Below are 12133 nucleotides of genomic sequence, written 5' to 3' on the forward strand. Positions count from 1 at the left end.
ATAGTCTAGAGAAAGTAAATACTGGATGTAAAGTAAATGCCAAAGAAAAGGGCTGAAGTACAGTCCAAGGTGCTGCTCTGTGTTTGAATTTATTCGGACACACCACCAAGAGGGGAAGTGCTACTACCTGCTGTTACTTATTTATGGGCAGAATAATAGAAACCATCATATAATTTCACTTTTATCTTTGTTTATGTATCAGAAATGACTGGACAGTATATGTGTGCATAATGTAACATTTGGGGACAGACGTGGATGATTGGGGACACTTTGTGTAACGGGGACAAAACTTGGGTTAGGGAAAGCATCCAGGATCCAAAGATCCTCGGTTGTCTACAGAGATCCTCTATGCTTTGGGGTTCACAGGTCACCTGCAGCGACAGAGCTGGCAGATTAAGAACCAAACTCCTCAGTAAATACAGCAGTGTGACTGATATAATACACAACTTCAATCATTTTTTTGTTGCTGCCTTCTAAATTCGCTTGCTGCTGATGTGCAAGGGGGTGTAAAGCTGTTTTAGCCCTGTCTGTGTGTTTGTGTTGTGGACCTGGCATACACCACTACCTGAGTATGAAACACTCAAACCACACAGATACACACAAATCACTGTGTACACGTACTGTTCACCGTCAGAGCTGTACGGCAAACAAACCAAATCCAGTACAGATACAGTACAATCCAATTGAACAATAAATACATAAATACAATGAAGTCAAAGACAAACAAAGAGCTTAAGAATAAAGACAAGCATGAAGAGCTCAGTGCGGACAGACAGAACTGAGGAGACACTGCTTTGGGCTTGTGTCTCAACTGCCTCTTTTCTTCTTCTCAACTGTATGTCTTTATTTTCCTTTAAACCCCCCCCCCCATACACACACACACACTAGTCTTCTCCCTAACTTCTTTCATTTCTGCTGAAGGAGAGGAAGAGGAGACAGAGGAGGGAGGAGGAGGAGGAGGGGGTTGCGATTAGTTTCAGGGTTCCATCCCGCTTGATTGGCAGCTGGCAGCATATGGAGCCGTGAGGAAGGTTTGCCCACGCTCACTTCTGAGGAAACAAATATTTGCCTGAAGGGGAGAGAGAGTGAGAGAAAAAAAATATTAATTAGTTTGCAGACGCACCGAGAGATAAAAGTCGGCAAGACGTATCCATCAAAAGGCTGCGGAGTTAGCTCCAAAATGGAAATTTTCCCCAAGTTGACAGATCCAGTAGGCTGCTGGCTGAGCTGAGGGGAAGAACACATGCGCGCTGGGAAAGCACTCAGGTGCACAACACAAGAGCCCAACGTGGAGTCTACATTAACATCTGTGCATACGTTAACATATTCTGAGTGGAATTAACATTTACGCATGCATCTTCCACGCTTGAGAAACATTTTGCTAGCCCCTCCAATTATTTCTTAATTACCGTCTCCATGTTGAAGCAGAACTGTGTAAAGATAAAATCGACACATATGCAACACATCAGATGCACTCAAGGTAAACATACAGATGCCAGTCAAGACACGTTCACAGTCAGCCCATAATTCCAACATAGAGGATTACGATTTTGTGAGAAAATTTTTTTTAATTTTAAAGCTATACATTGTTTTTCGTGCTTCTCTGCAGCTACAAACATGTAACAAGCTCCAACACAGCTCAGTACGGATTTGCACACCTGCAATGACCACTCTTATCATTTTGCCTCGAGATGTCATGGACACACTGTTTAGTTTTGCAAATCAACACGGAAACTACACTGAAAAAAATGTTTTGTTGCATTTACTCAATTTTAATATTGAAAGTGGTTCTGAGTATTTGTTACTCTGATTTCCTTAGTAATTCTAACTAAATGTATGTTTAATTTACTTCAATTCATTATGTAATTCATATATTGTGGTTAGCTAATTTGTCATGATGATGTGTGTGGTATGAACATTTGGAGGAGGGGGTGAAGGAGAGAAGTCACACTGTGATCGTGTATTTGATTTATTGAATTTAAATTTAAATTGTGTTGACCTGTCTCCTTTGTTGCACTTCTTCCTCTGTCAGACCAGGAACAGCCAAACCTGAGCTGGAGCGGCTGGAGGGGTTCACAGGGGAAGAAACCAAGTGTGGCAGAGTGGGAGGGGTGTTTTGTCTTTTGTGGTGAAATGACTTGTATAAGTATCTTGTTTAAAAAGAAATATGCGTTTTTAAAGTAAGTTTAACTGAACTTATATTTGATAATATGTTATTTAGTATTGTAAGTGTGCTGGAAGGGATAATTGTTATCGATTTCTTGGCGCAGTCCACCAGTATAAAAGTGAGGAGGCTGTGGTGGCCGGAGCCTAAAGGAGAGAAGCACAGCTCCTGAACACAGCTCCAGATTATAGCTCCTGCCATGGGCCCAAACTTTAAGGGTATAACCAGAAAGGCAGTTTAGAGCGAATTCTTTTGTTCTGTATTATTTTGATTCTTCGTGAGAAGTGCTCTTGAGAATTTTTTTCCCCCTTTTTGCTTACATTTATCTTTCTGGTTGGCCCAATGTGCATTTTTTTATTGTGAAGTTTTTGAACAAGACTCTAATTTTGTCAAATAAAATAGAATTGGGAATTGCCCCACATTGCCATAACTCATTGTTGTATACCGGGTTTGTCGGCCACCCCCACATCATTTTGATTGTTTTAAATAAAATTGTGAATTAAATTAATATATTTTACATATGTAGAATAAAACAATTTAATTCAAAACACAATAACAATATATGTCTGGATTTAGATGAGTGTATTGCGTGCAACCACTTTCAATATTAAAATTGAGTAAATTCAACAAAACATTTTTTTCAGTGTAGCAGCACATCATTTGGATAATATGCTTTCTTTTCCAAGATGCAAAGAATTGACATAAATCTCATGCCTGTGCATCAAGTACAGAGCTGGTTTCAGGAAGTGTTCGCTAGATTAGCATAAAAACTTGTAGCAGCTCTAAAGCTCAGTGAGTTGCACATCGAATCTAAATTTTAACCATACACAATAAGTGTGATAATATAAAAATAAAGTTATTTCTTTTCTAACAACAGTCGACGCAGTGACTGTGCACAGATTCTCTCTTGTTGGCACAGCCAAGGTTCCAGCTTTGGTTCAGCTGTAAATGTACAGAGACCAAAACCAAAGACTGTACTGAAAAACCGTACAGCATCTGGCAACCCGCACTATAGTCAGAGATACAGGACTGAATTACAGGGAGCAAAACTGTTGTTTGTAAAATAGCAATTTGTGGTTTTTACATTTCTTTTTGTGTATTGATTAAACAGACAAGATACAAAATGTTAAGCTTTAGAGGTGTGCACCCATCTTTTTTTTAATGTTTACAGAGGTGGTCTAGTTGTTTCCCCCTGTCTCCAGTCTTTATGCTAAGCTAGGCTAACTGCCTCTCACCTCTAGTTCTAAATTGACAGTACAGACATTACAGTGGCATCAGTCCTCTCATTCCCAGAAAGAAAGCGAATAAGCACATTTCCAAAAAAGCTGAGCTGTTTGTTTAGCATCACATCTACGAACCAGACCAGCGCTTTGCTTTGTTTTTATTACTCCTGTGACACATGCTTAATTCTCTGGGGGAACAATTAGAATTAGCGGAGCACTTCTTCACTAAATAAACAAAATAGAACAAACACCTATTTCTATTTTCTCCTCAAGACATTAATTGTTAGTAAAAATAACTAACTTCATCTGCAAACCTAAACCACTGAATTCACTAATCAGAACCAAATAAAAAAGCACATGAAAGAGACTTGCTTTGCTTTGATACATTCAGACGCTGACCATGGGATTATGCAGCACTGATAAGGTAATTAACAGACTATGATAGTGTAATTAAGCAACATCTGAGAAGAAAGGCTGCTGGAGTGGTGTGTTGGTGTGGGTGCACATCAAAGCCAGTGGCACTGCTTTAAAGGCAGATTGGCTGTGCAGAACATTTGGTTTAACGCGGTTCCTCCGCAAAGGTATCGACAAGAGCTGAAAGAAAGCTCGTTATGCCATAGAGAATTAGCTGACAACACCAAATAACTTTATTGTGATGGAAATAAAATGCCTTTTTTGGAGCAATTCAGTTGTATAAAAATGGACAGAGATCATATCGAGGGAGCACAGAGAGACAGTAACTGATAGTTCCATTGTTAGAGAGCCAAATGGTGTCTCTCTCTATCAGTGCAAAGTCTCCACAGATTTCACTGAATAAATGGAACTTGCATGAATTCACTTAGCTATTTACCTTGCTTTGCTTTATTGAGAATGCATCTTTGTGGGGTTTGTCGTCAGGCCTTGCAGAGTGCGCTCCCTCCATTTCCCTCTCCCCCTCTCCCTCTGTGTGCACTGAACCAGCACAAATTCGTTTTTATTGTATTTATTTGTTTATTTACTCTTATCTCTTTTCCATTTCAGAGGCTTCCTATCAGAGACCTGCAAACCTCAGAAGCCGAGTGGCAGGGGAGCCGTGGGTTTACATTTGTGTGTGTAAGTGCATGAGGGTGTGTGTGTGTGTGTTTCAGGGGATTGGTATAAAATTAAAATACAAATAGAAAGGAAACATTGGAATCATCACTTTTGTTATCGCCAACTATACGGTTTACAGCTCCCACTGTTAACAAACTCCTCCAGGGTGATGAAACAGAAAGCGCTGAAATGTACTCACTTCATGACTCACAGAGTATCTTTCAAGTAATATTATAAACACTTGGCAGGAGTTCTACGGCAACGGGTGTGAAACTCATTTTAGGCATTACATGACAAAGACATTATTGCATCCAACAATAAAGCTCTCCGCCTGTGTACATCCACTGAGTAGTTTAACATGTTTAACTCTGAGCCAAGTCTGTAGGAATTTATCTGATGTTATGGACCAACACCTAACACCTTATGTATCAAACTGATTGACCTTGAATCCCTAAGAATTACCTGGACTTCAACAGAATTTCGTTTCCTAAAGGCGAAAACGGAAAACACGAGGTCTCTCAGGAATGTGTGGTCCGGCAGCTTGGCATCATGGATTTTATTTTAGGGGGAGCATTCCACTATTATTTGACAGTAGACACGGCCAAGAAATATAGGACAGAGAGAAAGGATGAGAGCAGAAAGAGAGAGAGACATGAAACAGAGGTCACAAGCCGAGGTCAAACTGATGCTTGGTTGACATGCTACAAGTAGACCATATGACGATAAGATTCCTGAAATCATAAGCCAGTCGTACATCAGTGTTCTCAAAACTCTCCACTTTTTAAAACATTTTTCAAATAATCTGTTTCTAGTGGATGAATTATTAATTTAGTGTGGGTGGAGGGCCAAAAAAAAAAAAAAAAAAGTATCCACATTAGCATTATGGTCTTGGCCCAAAGCCAACTGTATACTCTGAAAGAAAATTACATTTGGTGTGTTCTCAGACTGCGGATGAATGAAAATACCACTATACTCACTGCAACTCCAGGTATGTTTGTTTTAACACATACATCCCACCTGAGGACGAGTGTGAGTCTCAGCGGGAGCACACTCGAGTACAAAGATTCTTCGAACAAGAAGTTAACTTTTAAACTAGCGTAACTCTACGGAGACAGAGAAAAAAAATTCAACCCAAACGTGGGGCTTCTTCTCATTTTTTTTCCGCACACAGATTTGATTTTATTTGGAGTGTGCTCATATACTGGTGGTTTTAAGACAGTGCGGTAAAGACGCATAAAGTCCCATCAATCACTGCTTCATTACCACCACCACCGACATCCTCGCCAGTCACCCCAAGTACTTAAGCGTGTGTGTGTGTGTCTGTGCGAGTCTCTGGTCCACTCAGGAGGAGAGAGCGAGCGATCTTGCCAGGATCTGAACTGCCTCTTTGATCTCCCAAAGCCAAACAGAGGGAGAGAGACGCTCGCCCCTCACAGAGAGGATTAAATATCCCTGAGTCGGGACATCACAACTCCCTCTCACCACTCTCCTCCCCCTCCCTCCATCCCTCTTTCCTGCGCTCCCTTCCTCCTCCCGTCTACCCTGGTTATCACTGAGTCTCCAGAGGGGCTGGAGGGAAAGGAGAGCGAGCGAGGAAGAGGAGAGGAGGAGAAAAGAAAGTAAAGGAGAGACTGTGGTTTTAAAAGCCAAGAGGACTTTTAAGTCCACAAGGACTTTGACTGTTTCACCCACACAGGTCAAAGTCTGGATAGGTCACAGTTCTGACCCGGAGCTCTGTTGTGTGTGTGTGTGTGTGTGTGTGTGTGTGTGTGTGTGTGTGTGTGTGTGTGTGTGTGTGTGTGTGTGTGTGTGTGTGTGTGTACTCGGAGGGGTATTGTCTGGGTCAGGAGGGAACGGCTGGGATCTCACATCGGGCAGGATTTATTTAAGAGTTAGTAGGTTGTCAGAAACAAGAGGATTTGTTTAAGAGAGTGCAGTGGAAGAGGTGGAAGGGGCGGCGGGGATGGAGGGATGTTGAAACAGCCAGATGAAAGAGTGCAGGAGGTCTGAGCTGTTGTGCTAACCCCCGTACACTCAGAGGTGACTTCCGCCCCACACACATCTCTGAGATATTCTTTTAATAAAGGCTCTCCTCTCCGGCCAACTAGATAAGACGGTCTGTTCCAGACAAAAGTGTACATCTGATTCATGATGTATGAAAATAAAATGTCTTCTATTATAGTGTTACTTTTATTATTATTAAATAATCTGAGTATTTTTATGTTGGCCTTTTTTCTTTTCAGTTTATCTGTTAAAGGACCGTTATAGATTCCTGTGTGAAGGTGTCAGGATTAATGTGGGTGATATTTTGGCAAGATATCACATGGATGCTCAGTCACTGGTGATAGATACACTAATCTTCTGTCAAAAAGGCAATGAAAATAAGCCAGCTGATGCTGTAACTCTCAAGGGACGTGATGTGAGGCTGTTTTTAGTGTCTTTATATTCATTCCTCAGGATATAAGTGATAATGGGAGAAAGCCTGCAGGTCTTTTTAGTCCGCTAACGGTGGTAATTCTTTTGGCCCATTTAAACCTCAGGGGCCACCTCTGTGCTTTTAGCTGGTCCAGATGTATTAATCCTCAAAATACAGTAAGAGCAGTCTATTTGCTGCTGGTATGGTGTGGTGTTTGATAATGAAGCCTGACAGTGTTGTAAAATGACACTACAAAAAAAAAAAAAAAAAAAAAACAACACCTAATGCAACACGTTCAGGTTAGGAGCTCGAATTACAAACAGATTATTTTCTTCTGTTCGGATCAAAATTCATGATCACAGACTGCGTTGTTTTTCCATTTTTTTTTAAATTTCTAAACAAAAGAATGACATCAGAAAGTGAACATCTCACCATTTTTGGCAACGTTCAGTGCTGATTCTGTCTTCAGTTCAGTACAACACTATATATACTAGTACTGTGTATATGGTTAATATCTCAGCAGCCAACTACAGTGGGTACAGAAAGTATTCAGACCCCCTTAAATTTTTCACTCTTGTTATATTGCAGCCATTTGCTAAAATCATTTAAGTTCATTTTTTCCCCTCATTAATGTACACACAGCACCCCATATTGGAGAAGGTTTTCGTCCACGATTTCCCTGTACTTGGCTGCATTCATCTTTCCTTCGATTGCAACCAGTCGTCCTGTCCCTGCAGCTGAAAAACACCCCCACAGCATGATGCTGCCACCACCATGCTTCACTGTTGGGACTGTATTGGACAGGTGATGAGCAGTGCCTGGTTTTCTCCACACACACCGCTTAGAATTAAGGCCAAAAAGTTCTATCTTGGTCTCATCAGACCAGAGAATTTTATTTCTCACCATGTGTATATGGTGTTTTTTAGCAAACTCCATGCAGGCTTTCATGTGTCTTGCACTGAGGAGAGGCTTCCGTCGGGCCACAACTTTCTCCCATCTCCCGACTGCATCTCTGGAGCTCAGCCACAGTGATCTTTGGGCTCTTCTCCCCCGATTGCTCAGTTTGGCCGGACAGCCAGCTCTAAGAAGGGTTCTGGTCATCCCAAATGTCTTCCATTTAAGGATTATGGAGGCCACTGTGCTCTTAGGAACCTTAAGTGCAGCAGAAATATTTTTGTAACCTTGGCCAGATCTGTGCCTTGCCACAATTCTGTCTCTGAGCTCTTCAGGCAGTTCCTTTGACCTCATGATTCTCACTTGCTCTGACATGCACTGTGAGCTGTAAGGTCTTATATAGACAGGTGTGTGGCCTTCCTAATCAAGTCCAATCAGTATAATCAAACACAGCTGGACTCCAATGAAGGAGTAGAACCATCTCAAGGATGATCAGAAGAAATGGACAGCACCTGAGTTAAATATATGAGGGTCACAGCAAAGGGTCTGAATTAAAATATTTCAGTTTTTCTTTTTTAATGAATCTGCAAAAAATTCAACAATTTTGTGTTTCTCTGTCAATATGGGGTGCTGTGTGTACATTAATGAGGGAAAAAATGAACTTAAATGATTTTAGCAAATGGCTGCAATATAACAAAGAGTGAAAAATTTAAGGGGGTCTGAATACTTTCCGTACCTACTGTATTTGCAACAGACTCCAGAATGTTTCTGTAGCTCTTGATGTCTTTCAGTAAGATGGTACAGGGTGGTAACCTACAGTTTATCATGGCTGAGTCATGCTTTCAGTCAGCTGTGAGGGGAGCTCCACAGTTTAAGTTTTAGTTTAAGTTTTTTTTTCACTGACAGTGGCAATTCAGTATGGTCCAGTCAGTCAGTTTGAAGATTCGTAAGTACACGTACTACAAGCCTCTAGATTAGATGTAAAGTACTGTTGGATCTTGTTGGAAAACAACAAATCATTTAGTTATGGCATTTACACAATGTACTTAGATCCCACTGAATGAGTCATACTACAAACACCTGTACAAATATATACCTTACATAGTACTGCAGAGCTCACATCCATTCAGATTGTAATTAAATGTTCAGTTCATGTCTCTCTTATCATACATCACACAAAAATAGCCTACACATGCCCACGGTTTTCCTTATCTAGCTAATTATTAAAGGTTCTCTGTGTAACATCCAGAAAGCCCTCGTTAGTGATAACACCTGTGGCTGTTAAGTGAACTGCAGTCAGCATCCTGTTGCTCGTGCTCCATAGGTGAGTGAGCCTCCTGGGCATCAGCCAAAACATATGATGTGACATCCACAGGACTGAAGGTGATTGATAATGTTTACAGAAGAGGTAAATACATGTCATGTCATCATCTGCTACTTATCTGGGTCCAGGCCCAGGTCACGGGGGTAGCCCACCCAATTCACAATGCACCGAAGTCCTATGGCACCTCCACAGGTGGTGAGCCCATGGGAGGTGGTGCCACCCGGAGTGGGATTCAAACCCACGACTCTGAGAGGTCGAGTCTCATGCTCTACCAACTGAGCTAACCAGGCGGCAGGGTAAATTCAGTTACACGTTATTATAGTTTGGCTGAATATGAATTGATATGAAACTGTAAGCAACTGAAAGATCTTCAGTACCAGCAATCACACACATCACATCATACTGCACGTCACCGTATACAAATCCTTTTTTTTTTTTTTTTGTACTGGCACTTAATTCTTCCAAAATCTTTGACTTCTGTTGAATCCTGTAGTGTGAATGTACATGCTTTCAGACATATGTCTGTGTGTGTGTGTGTGTTCTGTGGACTAATACCTCCAGCTGAACAAAAACAAAGGTCAGTGCTCTCTACGAGGGGTTAATACAATCACCATTACTGTTTCCTGCTGCTGTGCCGGGGCAGGGCGTGGGGGAAGGAGTGGGGGTAGGAAGGAGGATAAGAGAGTTAGAGAGGGCAGAGAGAGAAAGGGGCAACTCTGACATGACAGTGACAAATTGCCTTGTATTTATTCAAATTGTGTAATGTGATCTTTCGGCTGTGTTGTAATGTGTGTTTGCAGAGCGTTTGACCCTGCTGATGAGTTAACACTAACGAGCTCATAAAGAGGAGACGGCAAGGTGAGCTGAAGACAATGAAGTTCATGGACGCTCGACTGACAGGAACAACATTCAAACAGACTCCGATTACAACACCTCAGAAAAACAGATGTCTATCAAGTCAGATAATCAAACTGTCATTATCTCACTGTAATAAAAAAAAACAAAACAAAACTGAAGCCTAAATAAGAAAACTTTTAACTTTCAATTAAATCATGTATGTTAGATATAAACAGCTAAAACTGTTGACATACTTTGCTCTGTCAGTGCTACAGGAAACAGCATTATAATGTTCTTTGCAGACAAAAGTAGCTTAGTTTCTATAGTAGAAAAATCATAAATTAGATGTGAGTGATGGGTACAACTCACTGGCTAGTAATTTACTTTTTCCTGGTGGTTGGTAGCCTGAGAAATGGGAGAAAGTTTGGTTCTATCCTACATTGGACAACTGGTTTGCTCAGAGATGTGAAGATGTCACTTGGTATAACTAAAGTTATCTGTTGCTGGTCTGTAAATCTCCAGAACATAGACTAACTCCTTGTTAAACCACAATGTTGTTAAACCAGGCTGTATGTTAAGTACAGAAGATGCAAAAACACAAAACTTATCATCATCTGCCACTTATCTGGGTCCAGGCCCAGGTTGCAGGGGCAGCCCGCCCAATTCACAATGCACCAAAGGCCTATGGCACCTCCACAGATGGTGAGCCCATGGGAGGGGGTGCCACCCAGAGTGGGATTCAAACCCACAACCCTGAGAGGCTGAGTCTCATGCTCTACCAACTGAGCTAACCAGGCCGCAAACACAAAGCTGAGAAGACAGACCTCTCTGCCAAACTCTGTGACATAACATTAAGACAGATTTGAAAGCAGCAGACCTAGCCTTCGCTGGTTCTCTTCATTCAGCCCTGTGGATTATTGATACAGACACCTGCAGGGATCCGGGAAGTCGACACACACCGATGAACACAGCCAACACACACATACACTGACATACGGAGCCAGCACGCTGCGGGATGAGTCATGGAGAGCTGAGGTCAGTGCAGAGGTCTGGAGACATTAGTGAGGGGAGATGGGAAGCACCTGCTCGAACGGGGAAAGACGGACTGATTGAGCAGCGGTGAGGAAGTCAAAGAAGGATGAGCGTGAGATTGAAATTTTCGAGGCTATTAAACTTCAAATTGTTTTTAGCGTAAAATTATTTGGCCGCAGCAAATCATTTCCGTTTCTGTTGATGCCTTCCTCTTTTCTTTTTTTTTTTTTTTTGATGTTACAACAATACACACAAATCTGAAGAATAACAGTACATAACACACAGGTGCAATGCTAATAAGTCTGTGACTAATGATTAGTTCATGGATATCTGCACTCTTCCTAATAAGACATTCATATAAGATACAGAGGATACTGCACTCTTGTTGCCACATGTAGGTTATGACAGCAGGCTTTTCGCTGCACTTTTCAGTGTGTGCATTCAGAACAGGTATGAACACATTTGGCTTCAGACAACACGCCACACAACAAAGGCAGTCTGAAGAATACTGTTAGCCTCTTATTAATTACCAGTTAGCCCCTCACTTATTCCCTGGTAACTACTTGGGAATTTCTGGACCTTGTGTGTTTTGTCGCTCTCAGTTTAACAAAATGTTTCCCTCTTTTTCCTCAGTGTCCTTCTCTTCCCTGTCCTCTCTTTTGCTCCTGCTGAAGCCTTATCAGTGCTCCAGGGACTAACTGACATTCACACAGACGCTAATGACACCACAGGATTCGAGGCGCTTCACTCTCCGCTCTCCCCTCTCGCCTCTCTCTCCCTATCTGTTTCTCCCTTTCTCATTCTGGCTACTTTTTCTCTTGTTCTCTCTTCCTGGGCAATTAGACAGAGGGAGAAGTCCCAGTTGGCTCGCGGTGGTAATCAAACATCTTTTTCTTGTCCATTTAACACTGGGATTAATTTCCTACAAGGTTAATTAAAGAGGCCCATCAGACAGAACTGATTATTGCAAAGGTTACTGTAGCACTGCTGCTCACTGTTTCCCTGCCTCTGTGTGTGTGTGTGTGTGTGTACACAGGCACACATACTCATGCACTTATATGCACAGACATTCTTGTAAATACACATGCTCACAAAGCCTAAACAGACACAGGATTATATTGTCGATCATGGGGAGTCTTTAGTTTGTAAATATTCGTACTTGATGTATAGTT

General features: G+C 41.6%; 2 non-coding genes across 2 annotated transcripts; both read right to left on the reverse strand.

Annotated features, from left to right (window-relative positions):
* Positions 1-9309: 9309 nt before the first annotated feature.
* On the reverse strand, positions 9310-9382 carry trnas-cga. The gene has a single exon. It is a non-coding gene; the product is annotated as a tRNA-Ser (tRNA).
* A 1271-nt stretch (positions 9383-10653) lies between these two features.
* Positions 10654-10726, reverse strand: trnal-cag. Its single transcript has one exon. It is a non-coding gene; the product is annotated as a tRNA-Leu (tRNA).
* Between the last annotated feature and the right edge of the window lie 1407 nt (positions 10727-12133).

This window comes from Toxotes jaculatrix, chromosome 10, assembly GCF_017976425.1.
Source record: "Toxotes jaculatrix isolate fToxJac2 chromosome 10, fToxJac2.pri, whole genome shotgun sequence".
Taxonomy (NCBI): Eukaryota; Metazoa; Chordata; class Actinopteri; family Toxotidae; genus Toxotes; species Toxotes jaculatrix.